Here is a 9,045-nt window from a genome sequence, read left to right on the forward strand (position 1 = left end):
TCTGGAGCTCTAAAGGGCTCCACCTGCTCTGATCTCCACAGAAAAACAACCAGCCAAGCAAACACATCCATTATTTCTTCCTGGAGATCAATTCCTTGGAAATATCTCACCTTGTGGATGGTACAGGAGGAGAGCAGGAGGGAGAAGAAAGGCAGCTCCACCAAAAACATAAACAGGCAGAGGAATAAAAAGGATTAAAATAACCCTAACCCCAAGATGAATGAAAGGAAAATAAATGACTAAAGCTTGATGCCATTCCGAGGCTTTGACATGGAAGTGTGTTTCCCATTCCACTCCTCCACAGAGAAGGTTTCTCTCTGAATCTGATGAACCATAAAATAAAGAGGAAATTTAGAACAACCCAGAAAAATGGTGTTTTAGCCCTTCCCACTGAGGGCTTTCCCTTGAGGAGCTCTGGTACCTCGGCCCTTGTCTCCACACTGTCCCAGCAGCTCAGGGGCTCCAGGCAGATTTAAGGGCTCCTGGAGCAGCCTTTCCATGGGAAGGAGTTTTGGGGGAATAACTGCTCCCAGCTGGAGGAGCCACCATCTGGGAAATCTCCCTGGCTGATGCTGTGAGGTGAGAGTTTGCTGCATCAGAGATGGCTCCGTGTCAGGGCTCTGCCATGCACTGCCAGGGCCCCCCGGGCATCCTGGCTGGAGCAGAGACAGCAGGAGACGCTGAGCCCAGCTCTGAGCAACTTCTGGACCAAAGAAACTGCCTGGGACAAGAGGGGAGAGCTGCTCCCTGTTGGAGCTCTGGATACACAGAATTTCAGACTTTCTGTGCTGACAGACTCTGACCCCCAGGAGAACACTGCATCGATCTGGGGCTGTGGAGAAGCTTCCAAAATGGAATGACAGAACTGGGATTGTGGGTGTGGAGTTTGGATAGAAGTGTGTGATATCACAGGGTGGAAAACTTAAGAGTTTAAGTGTTTAGAATAGAGCAATAAATATGGAGCAAGATGGAGGTTTTGGGGTGGAGGCTGGTCCTTCTTCACCTTCTTCTTTCCCTTCTTCTCCACCTTCTTCTCCATGGGTTTGGGTGGTTTTGTGTAATTGGACAGAAAAGTCCACATTGCAGGGTATGAGTGGTTGGTTATTGGGTTAAAAGTGAAAATAATTTAGGTGTCATTTCTTAATTGGATAGTTTATCCCTAAAAGACCTTGTAGAGAAAGATCGTGAGCCATTTTGTACCTTGTTAGTGAAGAACTGCAGAGCTCACTGCTGTGAGACTGTAACATTGATAAGAAATAAAAAACACCTGAGTCTGAACACGAAATATTTTCTTGAGTGCTTCAATCCCAACCTCAAGAGAAAAAAGCCAGGAACTGGCAATTCCCTGTGCAAGGAGAGGAGATGGCAGAAATGCAGATTTCACAGAGTGGCCTGGGTTGGAAGGGAATTTGAAGATCACCTTATTCCAAGCCTGCTATGGGCAGGCAATCTTCCACCAGCCTCAGACAGCAAAATATGGAGGGGACGAAACCTGGATTCAAACTATTCACAGGGAAAGCTTTGGGGGTGAAAGAGGGATCAATAGGAAGGGGAGGGAAGGCTTGGTTTCCTCTGTGCCAGTGCTGGAAAGCACCTGAGGAATATCCTGGGATCCACAGTAGGGATGGAACTGGGTGAGCTTTCAGGTCCCTCCAAGCCAAACCAATGTGGGATTCTGTGAATGCCCGCAGAGGTGCCAGGGCCAGGGCCAGTGTCTGGAGCAGGGACAGTGCCTGGGACAGGGACACTGCCTGGAGCAGGGACAGTGCCTGGGAGCAGGGACAGTGCCTGGGAGCAGGGACAGTGCCTGGAGCAGGGACACTGCCTGGGACAGGGACACTGCCTGGAGCAGGGACAGTGTCTGGAGCAGGGACAGTGTCTGGAGCAGGGACAGTGCCTGGAGCTCTGTTTAGTCCATCACACCAGTCCTTGGGCCGTGGGGCTCACCCTGGAGCTAGGGTGTGCCAGGGCTGTGGCAGCATTGTGGGGCTCACCCTGGAGCTGGGGGTGTGCCAGGGCTGTGGCAGCAGAATGGAACCTGCTGGAGCAAGGGGAGAATGGAACAGCAGCATGCAAAGCAGGGCTGGAGCAGTGCACAGGAAAAGCCCATCAGCAAGCAGATGAAAATGCTGTGAACACAGGGAGTTCAGCCAGTAAAGCCTGAACCAGGACAGAGCTGGGGTGACCCAGGGCCCTGCAGCTGGAGGCTGTTGGACATCAGTGGCACTCTGCTCTCCATGAGGCTGCCTTTCCTCTCAGTAGCTCAGATATAAAGGCTCTGTCATAAATTACAGAGTTTAAGGTAAAATCAGAGCAGCTGCCCCAAAGAAGAGTTTGCAGAAGTTTTCCTGCTTAGAAACAGCCATGAAAGCTCCCTTCAGTTCGTTTTCCAGAGGAGAGCAGACAGCCTCACTTTTCCATTCCACAGCCATGCTTACAACAGTTTTTGGGCTGCCAGAACAATGTCAGCTGCTGTTCTTGGATATAATTAGCCCAGATATTTTTGTGTTTGAAATACATTACAGACGAAGCCCACAGGCTTTTCCAGTTACCACCAAACCCCTCGTGCACATGGGGATAAGAGGTGATTATAAAAATAACGTGGTGGCTATAAAAATCTCCTGGTGCCCATGTGAGCAGCTCCTGCCTTGTGCTGTGGGTTCTGAGCCACACTCCTGGACACAGACTAGGAGATCCTTTGGGGCCCAGGGAGCTTCCAGATTTACACAGCACATTATAAACCCCAGGTGTGGCTCACGGAGCCGGGAGCTGCTGCTGGGCCCAGCTCGTGCTCGCAGTCCTGCAAAACCAAGAGGGTTATTTCAGGGGCCTGCTTATGGGCTGAGCAGCTTCAATTTGGGCTCTTCACTGGCAAACACTGCAAGTGTGTGAAGAGATCAGGATGTTTCTGTTCTCCATGGCAGGAAGGGCAAATCCTCTCTGCTTGCCGGGGAGCTGCAGTCGTGACAGAGTCGTGACACTGAGCCATGTCCCTGGCACTCCTGAGGTGTCCAGGGGAGCTGCAGTCGTGACAGAGTCGTGACACTGAGCCACGTCTCTGGCACTCCTGAGGTGTCCGGCTGCTTGCTCAGCTTTGTTGACTCTGCTCCAGCCACCAGCCCCATTTCCTGGACTTATCTGGCCCAGCAGATTTCCCCTCCTCTCCCTCCTCCTGTGGCCATAAACACGGAATCTCCTGCAGGCCCAATCTGGGCTCGCAGCTTGTCGGGAGCAGATAGCAGCAGATAAGTGGCCAGGCCGCATTGTCTTTCTGCAGCCTGCGCCCGGAGTTCACTTTTAAATCTGAAAAGTGTTTGCTTAAGGAAAAGGAAATGTGCCTGTGTGTGCTGGGGGGCAGCGGGAGGGAGGGGAAGGAGGAAGGGAGAGGTCCAGAGACCAAAGTGGGGCACACGAGAGGGAGGATTGATGGAGATTGATGAGGGGAGCTCAGCGAAGGCCCTTGGAGCCCCTGTGCTCCCGTTGTCCTGCCCTGGGCCCAAACCTCAGGCTGTTCCCAAAGGAGGGGAGCGCACAGCCCTGGGGTGAGCAGCTCCCAGCCTCACCAAGGCTGAGTTTGGCTGGAGTGACACACAGCTCCTCACACCGGGGAGGGACACCCCATGAGAGGAGTTCTGCCAAGGCCATGCTGGGACTTGATCCCTAAACCAGCCAAAAAGCCCAGTGTAAACACATTTATACCCAGTGCTCAGACTGGGACACTAGGAAACCTCTATCCTGCAATCTGTCCTCTTGCATGGATGAAAAAGGCTCTATATTCCATGTCCCTGCAGTGCTGGGTGACACCTTGTCACTTGTTCTCGTCAGCAGGAAAAACTTATTTCATTTCCCAGGTCCTGAGCAGGCCAGGACTCGCTGCAGATTTTGGGAAGCTCAGCACTCACTGCAGGTTTTGGGAAGCTCAGGACTCACTGCAGGTTTTGGGAAGCTCAGGACTCACTGCAGGTTTTGGGAAGCTCAGGAGGAGCTCAGGACTTGCTGCTCTGGGACTCTGGGGGTGTGGGAACACTCCTGTGCTGGCAGAATGCTCAGGGTGGAGGGAAACTGGGGAGCTCTGTGGCTATAAACCCTTTTATCCAGTGGCCCTGGTGAGGCAGAGCTGTCTCACTGCAGCCCACGAGCAGAGATTTCCAGCACAGGTTTGGGCACAGTGACAAAGCTCCCACGGAAGAGACTGTCAGGAGGAGCACATCCAGCAGCCCAGAATGCTTCCCTCTGAGCCGTGCAAAGTTTCCTTTTGATCTCTGAGGTCCCGGGATACCCCTGGTTCCATGGATCAGGTAATGGCTCAGGGCCCGAGGCAGCCCAGGGCTGAAGGGAACAATAAAGAGAGCTGCTGAGCCTGGCATTGCTGTGTTAATTTATGGATTGATCTCCTGGTGCTGCTGAAGTCAACAAACCCTGCTGTTGTCTCCACTGGGGCAAGGTTTAGACCTTCTCTGGGGATGAATTTGGAGACAGATCTGCATTCCCTGGGAAGCTGGGATCCAGCAGGGATGCAGCCAGCCCAGGGAAACCCGAGGGGCTGATCCTCCTCTCGGGACACACTTTACATCCAGGCAGCTCTGAGGTGCAGGAAACAGCCACATTTTTACACAGCTTTGGCAACAAACACATTGGAAACAGCCAGAAGCAGGGGGAAATCATTGTGGAATCCCAGAATCTCAGAACGGTTTGGGTTGGAAGAGCCCTTAAAGCCCATCTCATTCCAAGCCCTGCCGTGGGCAGGGAGTCCTTCCTCACCTCATCCATTATGGGGCCTGAGAAAGCAAAAGAGAAATTGGGCAGGCCTTGATGCCTTCTTTATCGATGGGCTGGGCACGGCTCATTTGGAAAACTCATTTCCTGGGATCAGAGAGAGCTGGTGCAGCTCCAGGAGCTGGGAGGGGAGCGTGAGCTGCTGACTGAGCTGGGGACCAAGCAGCAGCTCCTCGAGCTGCAGCAAGTTGTGTGCAAGGAAAAGTCTGAACATGTGGAAGTCAAGGGGTCCTGGTGGGACTGGCAGAACCCCTGGAGCCAGGGAATGGCTGTGGGGATGGATGTGGGGATGGATGGATGTGGGGATGGATGTGGGGATGGATGTGGGGATGGATGGATGTGGGGATGGATGGAGGGATGGATGTGGGGATGGATGGATGTGGGGATGGATGGCTGTGGGGATGGATGGATGTGGGGATGGATGGATGTGGGGATGAAGCACTGATGTTCTTTGTCCCTAGCAGTTTTCTCAGGCCTGTCCTGCAGACTGGAGATGAGAGCAAGGCTCCATTCCCCATCCCTGAGGGATAACTGTGCCCAGTGCCATGGCAGCCACGGCTGGGTGCTGCTGGCAGTGCTGAGGGCAGAGCTGGCAAAGGACAGAGTGAACAGCAGAGCATCCTGCCCCAGGCCTTCCCAGGAAACCAGTGCAGGTCTCACACAGGGAGTGCCAAGAACACCACAGGGTTTTTTAGGAAGGAAGAACAACTCAGTCCATGGGGATTCTCTTCTCCATCACCTCCCCACACCATCTCTGGCCTCCCCCAGAAAATCCTTCACCTGCTCATGTTTCCACAGTGCCATTGAAGGAGGAGGGCAATGAGAACAGGGCAGCTGCAAACTCACAGCTTTTACATCTGAGACATCAAAAAATGGCTTCAAAAATTCCAAGGTGGGATTCTGAAGGGCTGTGGAGCTGCTCAAGTACCACCCTGAGAGCCTGGGTGAAGGCAGATGAGGCCTGTGCGGGTTTCCCTGGCCGGAGCCCCCGTGGCAGAGAGGTTTCAGCTCCCGTTCCCATCCCGCCGTTTCCCGCTCCGCTCCGACACTTTGATTCACGGTGCCCGGCCACCCGTGACCACCCAGGGAAATGGGAGCTGGCCCGGGCAGGCAGGGCCCTTCGTGGTCCCCCCAGGGGGAGGAACAGAGGCCACGATAACATCGCTGCATTGCAGCCACAGCCCATTTGTCACTGCCCCTTCCCCGTGATCCCCAGCAGGAGCTGCCACTGTCCCCAGCACGGTCAGCACCCAGACTGGGGGGAGAGGTGACCTCAGAGCCACCTTCCCTTGGCTGGGCCCCCAGACTCTTCCTGGGGGTCAGGACATTCAGCTCTGCCACACAAGGAGTGGCCCTGTGCCTCAGTTTCCCCACCCTGTTCATTGGGACCTTGGGAATGCAAAACTATCTGGAGCTTCCAGGGGCCTGAGGAGCCCTGGGAGCTCCTGGAGAGCCCTGGGGAGAGCTCCTATTCAGCTTGGGAGGGGACAGGCTCTCTCCCATTCCCATCCCATTGTCCTCCTCATAAAAACGAGCTGTCCCCAGGCCCATTTCCCAGTGTTTGGGTTTGGTTTGCTACTGGAATCCTCAGCCATGAGCAGCAGCCAGATGGCAAAGGCAGCCTGAGCCAGCTCTCCGAGGAGCTCTCCAAGGAGCTCTCCAAGGAGCTTTCCAAGCTCCTGGCTAAGACAAAGACACGCTTGAGGACAAATAAACAGAGGAGCAGAAGACAGTGAGAGCAGAGCCCCAGGAGGGGGGGCAGGAGGGGGCCAGCCTGGATCAAAGAGAGGAGACTGCAGCCTTGCCCTGGCCCTTGCCCACCCCACTCCCAGAAAAGGTACCAGGAGTGCCCTGGAGAAGGATGAGCAGCATTGCATGGGCGCTGCTTTTTGAGTCCTTTCTCGGTTACAGAAGCCCTGTGGACAGCAGAATGCAAGCAGCCTGTTTTCCTGGGGGATCCCATTCCTGCTCATCCCCCCCTCCCACCGTGTCCTCTCCCACCTGGCTGGGCTGGCCCTGCTGAGCCGAGCAGAAGGTGTCACACCAGGGCCCTGCCTGGCTCTCCCCTCCACCCAGCTGCTGATTTTTATAAAATCTGTAGAAATTTAATCATGACTGGGACATCCATGCTTTGGGGTGTGGTTGGAGTTGGTCTAGGAGGTGGAGAGGGAGTTAAATCAGGTGGATGAGCAGGGGGATTGCTCCAGATTCCACTGTCAGGAGCCCAGCTCAGCTTCCCTGCAGCTCTGAAATGCCTCACAAATGTCTCTCAGTTTCAGACTCTCTTCCAAGTGTTTTCAAACTTGAGGTGTCCTAGTTTGGTAGCTGTCAAATGCTTTTTTATTTGCACCCTGAGAACCATTTGGTCTAAAAAAGCCCTTTAATTCAAACAGCACAACAACCCATCTAAATCCTGAGGGAATGGCTGTGGGGTTTAGGATTTAGGTGGGTTGATTATGTCAAAAATAAATATTTCATTATTAAAAAATAAATAAGAAAATAAAACAATAAAAAAATAAAATAAATAATATTTTCACTATTCCTTCCCCCCTTTCTTCTTTTTCTTTATTCATTTTTTTTTTTTTTAAATCTGGACTAGTCAAAGCTTCAAAATCTCTGATTAATCTGAAACTCAGAAAGTGCATTTCTCACCCTGCTGGGTGGAGTGGCCTGTCCTGGGGTGCTTGGCCATGGCTGTTCCCACTGGGATGTTGCTGTTCCCTCCCTGGGACCAGAACACCCCCAGGTGTGAGGATGGGGAGCCCTGGGTTGGGTCTGGGAGCTCAGGGCTGGTGACATTTCTGCTGTAAACACCAAGATGGTGACACTGCTGCCATGAATGCAAAGAGTTACCAAAGGTGCTTTGTTCCTGGGCACCCTCAGTGTCAGGGCTGGGCTGAGGGATGGGGATGGCCTGGCTGAGCCTCGGGCAGGGCAGGGCAGCGTGGGCACCCTGCCCAGGCTCTGTCTGCCTGGGAATTCTGGAATTCAGCCCTGATGTCACCCAGGGTGGAGATTTGTGTCCATCAGAGGAGATTTCTCCTGGCAGCACCACAGGGGTTATCCCTCTCCCAGGCTGGCAGGTCTGTGAGGGAAACCATCCTCTCCCACCCCACACCTCTCTCTTTCCATCCCACGCTCCAGGTTTGGTCCTGGAATGAGCTCAGATCCCCTGGGGGTTTGCTGTGGAGTTCATGGAAGCTTCCAGGCTGCTCTGGGTGTCTCCTGAACCTCTGAGAAAGGAGCTCTCCATCCCCAGAAGCTCCTTGCCCCTTCTCTGGGCAAGCAGCACCTCCCAAGCCCTGGGGAGGGTGAATTATTCCTGGAGGTTTTCCTGCTGTGGAGACCACAGCCAGGCCTTTCCTGCTGTGGGAGGCTTGGCACGGGCTGGGGCAGGAGCAGCTGCCATCCCTGCCATGGGCACAGCCCTGGGCAGTGAGCTGCCCGCCCTGGCTGTGTCTGCCAAGGGGCTCCTGACACTCTGTGCCCTGTGCTGTGCCTGCTGGCCCCTGGGAGAGGGATCATTCCAGAGCCTGGATGGCCTCAGTGCCCATCTGCTGCAGGGAAACGGGCACAGCTTCCAGCTGGGCTGGCCTCAATGGCTGCACCCCTGAAACAGCAGGAAAAAGTGTGTACCCACCCCTCCTGGGCTACCTCAGACATACGAAAATCCAGATTTCCCAGCATACCTGGGGTCACAGCTCTTCTCAAGTTTCCTCACCTGTTCCAGCAAGGTAGAAAAATCATGAAGAAAATCTTCACGAAATCCAGCCTGCTGTCCTGGAGTCATTGGCTGGCCTTGTCAAAGCCAGCATTTTGCAAATTCCCACATGAAAGCAATCCTGGTGTGAGCAGTTTGTTAACATAACAATCTATTCCTGGGTGAAAAACAACCAGAACCTTTATTAAGTGTTTTTGCACTGTTAGACGGGAAAAATTAAAACTCTCTCGGACAAATAACTTTTCCTGCACGGACACACCAGGGGTTTGAATGACCCATGAATACAGAATAACAACTTGTTACTGACCAGTAAAGTGATTGGCAAAAAACTACCAACCAATGGGAGTCACCCACGAGGTCTGTAAAACTGCATAAAAAGGAGTTATGTGAATAAAGAAGGAGCTTTTCCACCATGGAGAAAATGGAGTCTGTGTGATTTATCCCCATGCCCACCCATTTCTGCACTCAGATCCCTGCTGAGGTGACGAGGATGGTCCCAGCTCCAGAGATGTTCCTGTCCCTGCACAGGGGCACAGCCAGTTCCGCTA

This window comes from Pyrgilauda ruficollis, unplaced genomic scaffold (assembly GCF_017590135.1).
Source record: "Pyrgilauda ruficollis isolate IOZ18807 unplaced genomic scaffold, ASM1759013v1 scaffold52, whole genome shotgun sequence".
Lineage (NCBI taxonomy): Eukaryota > Metazoa > Chordata > Aves > Passeriformes > Passeridae > Pyrgilauda > Pyrgilauda ruficollis.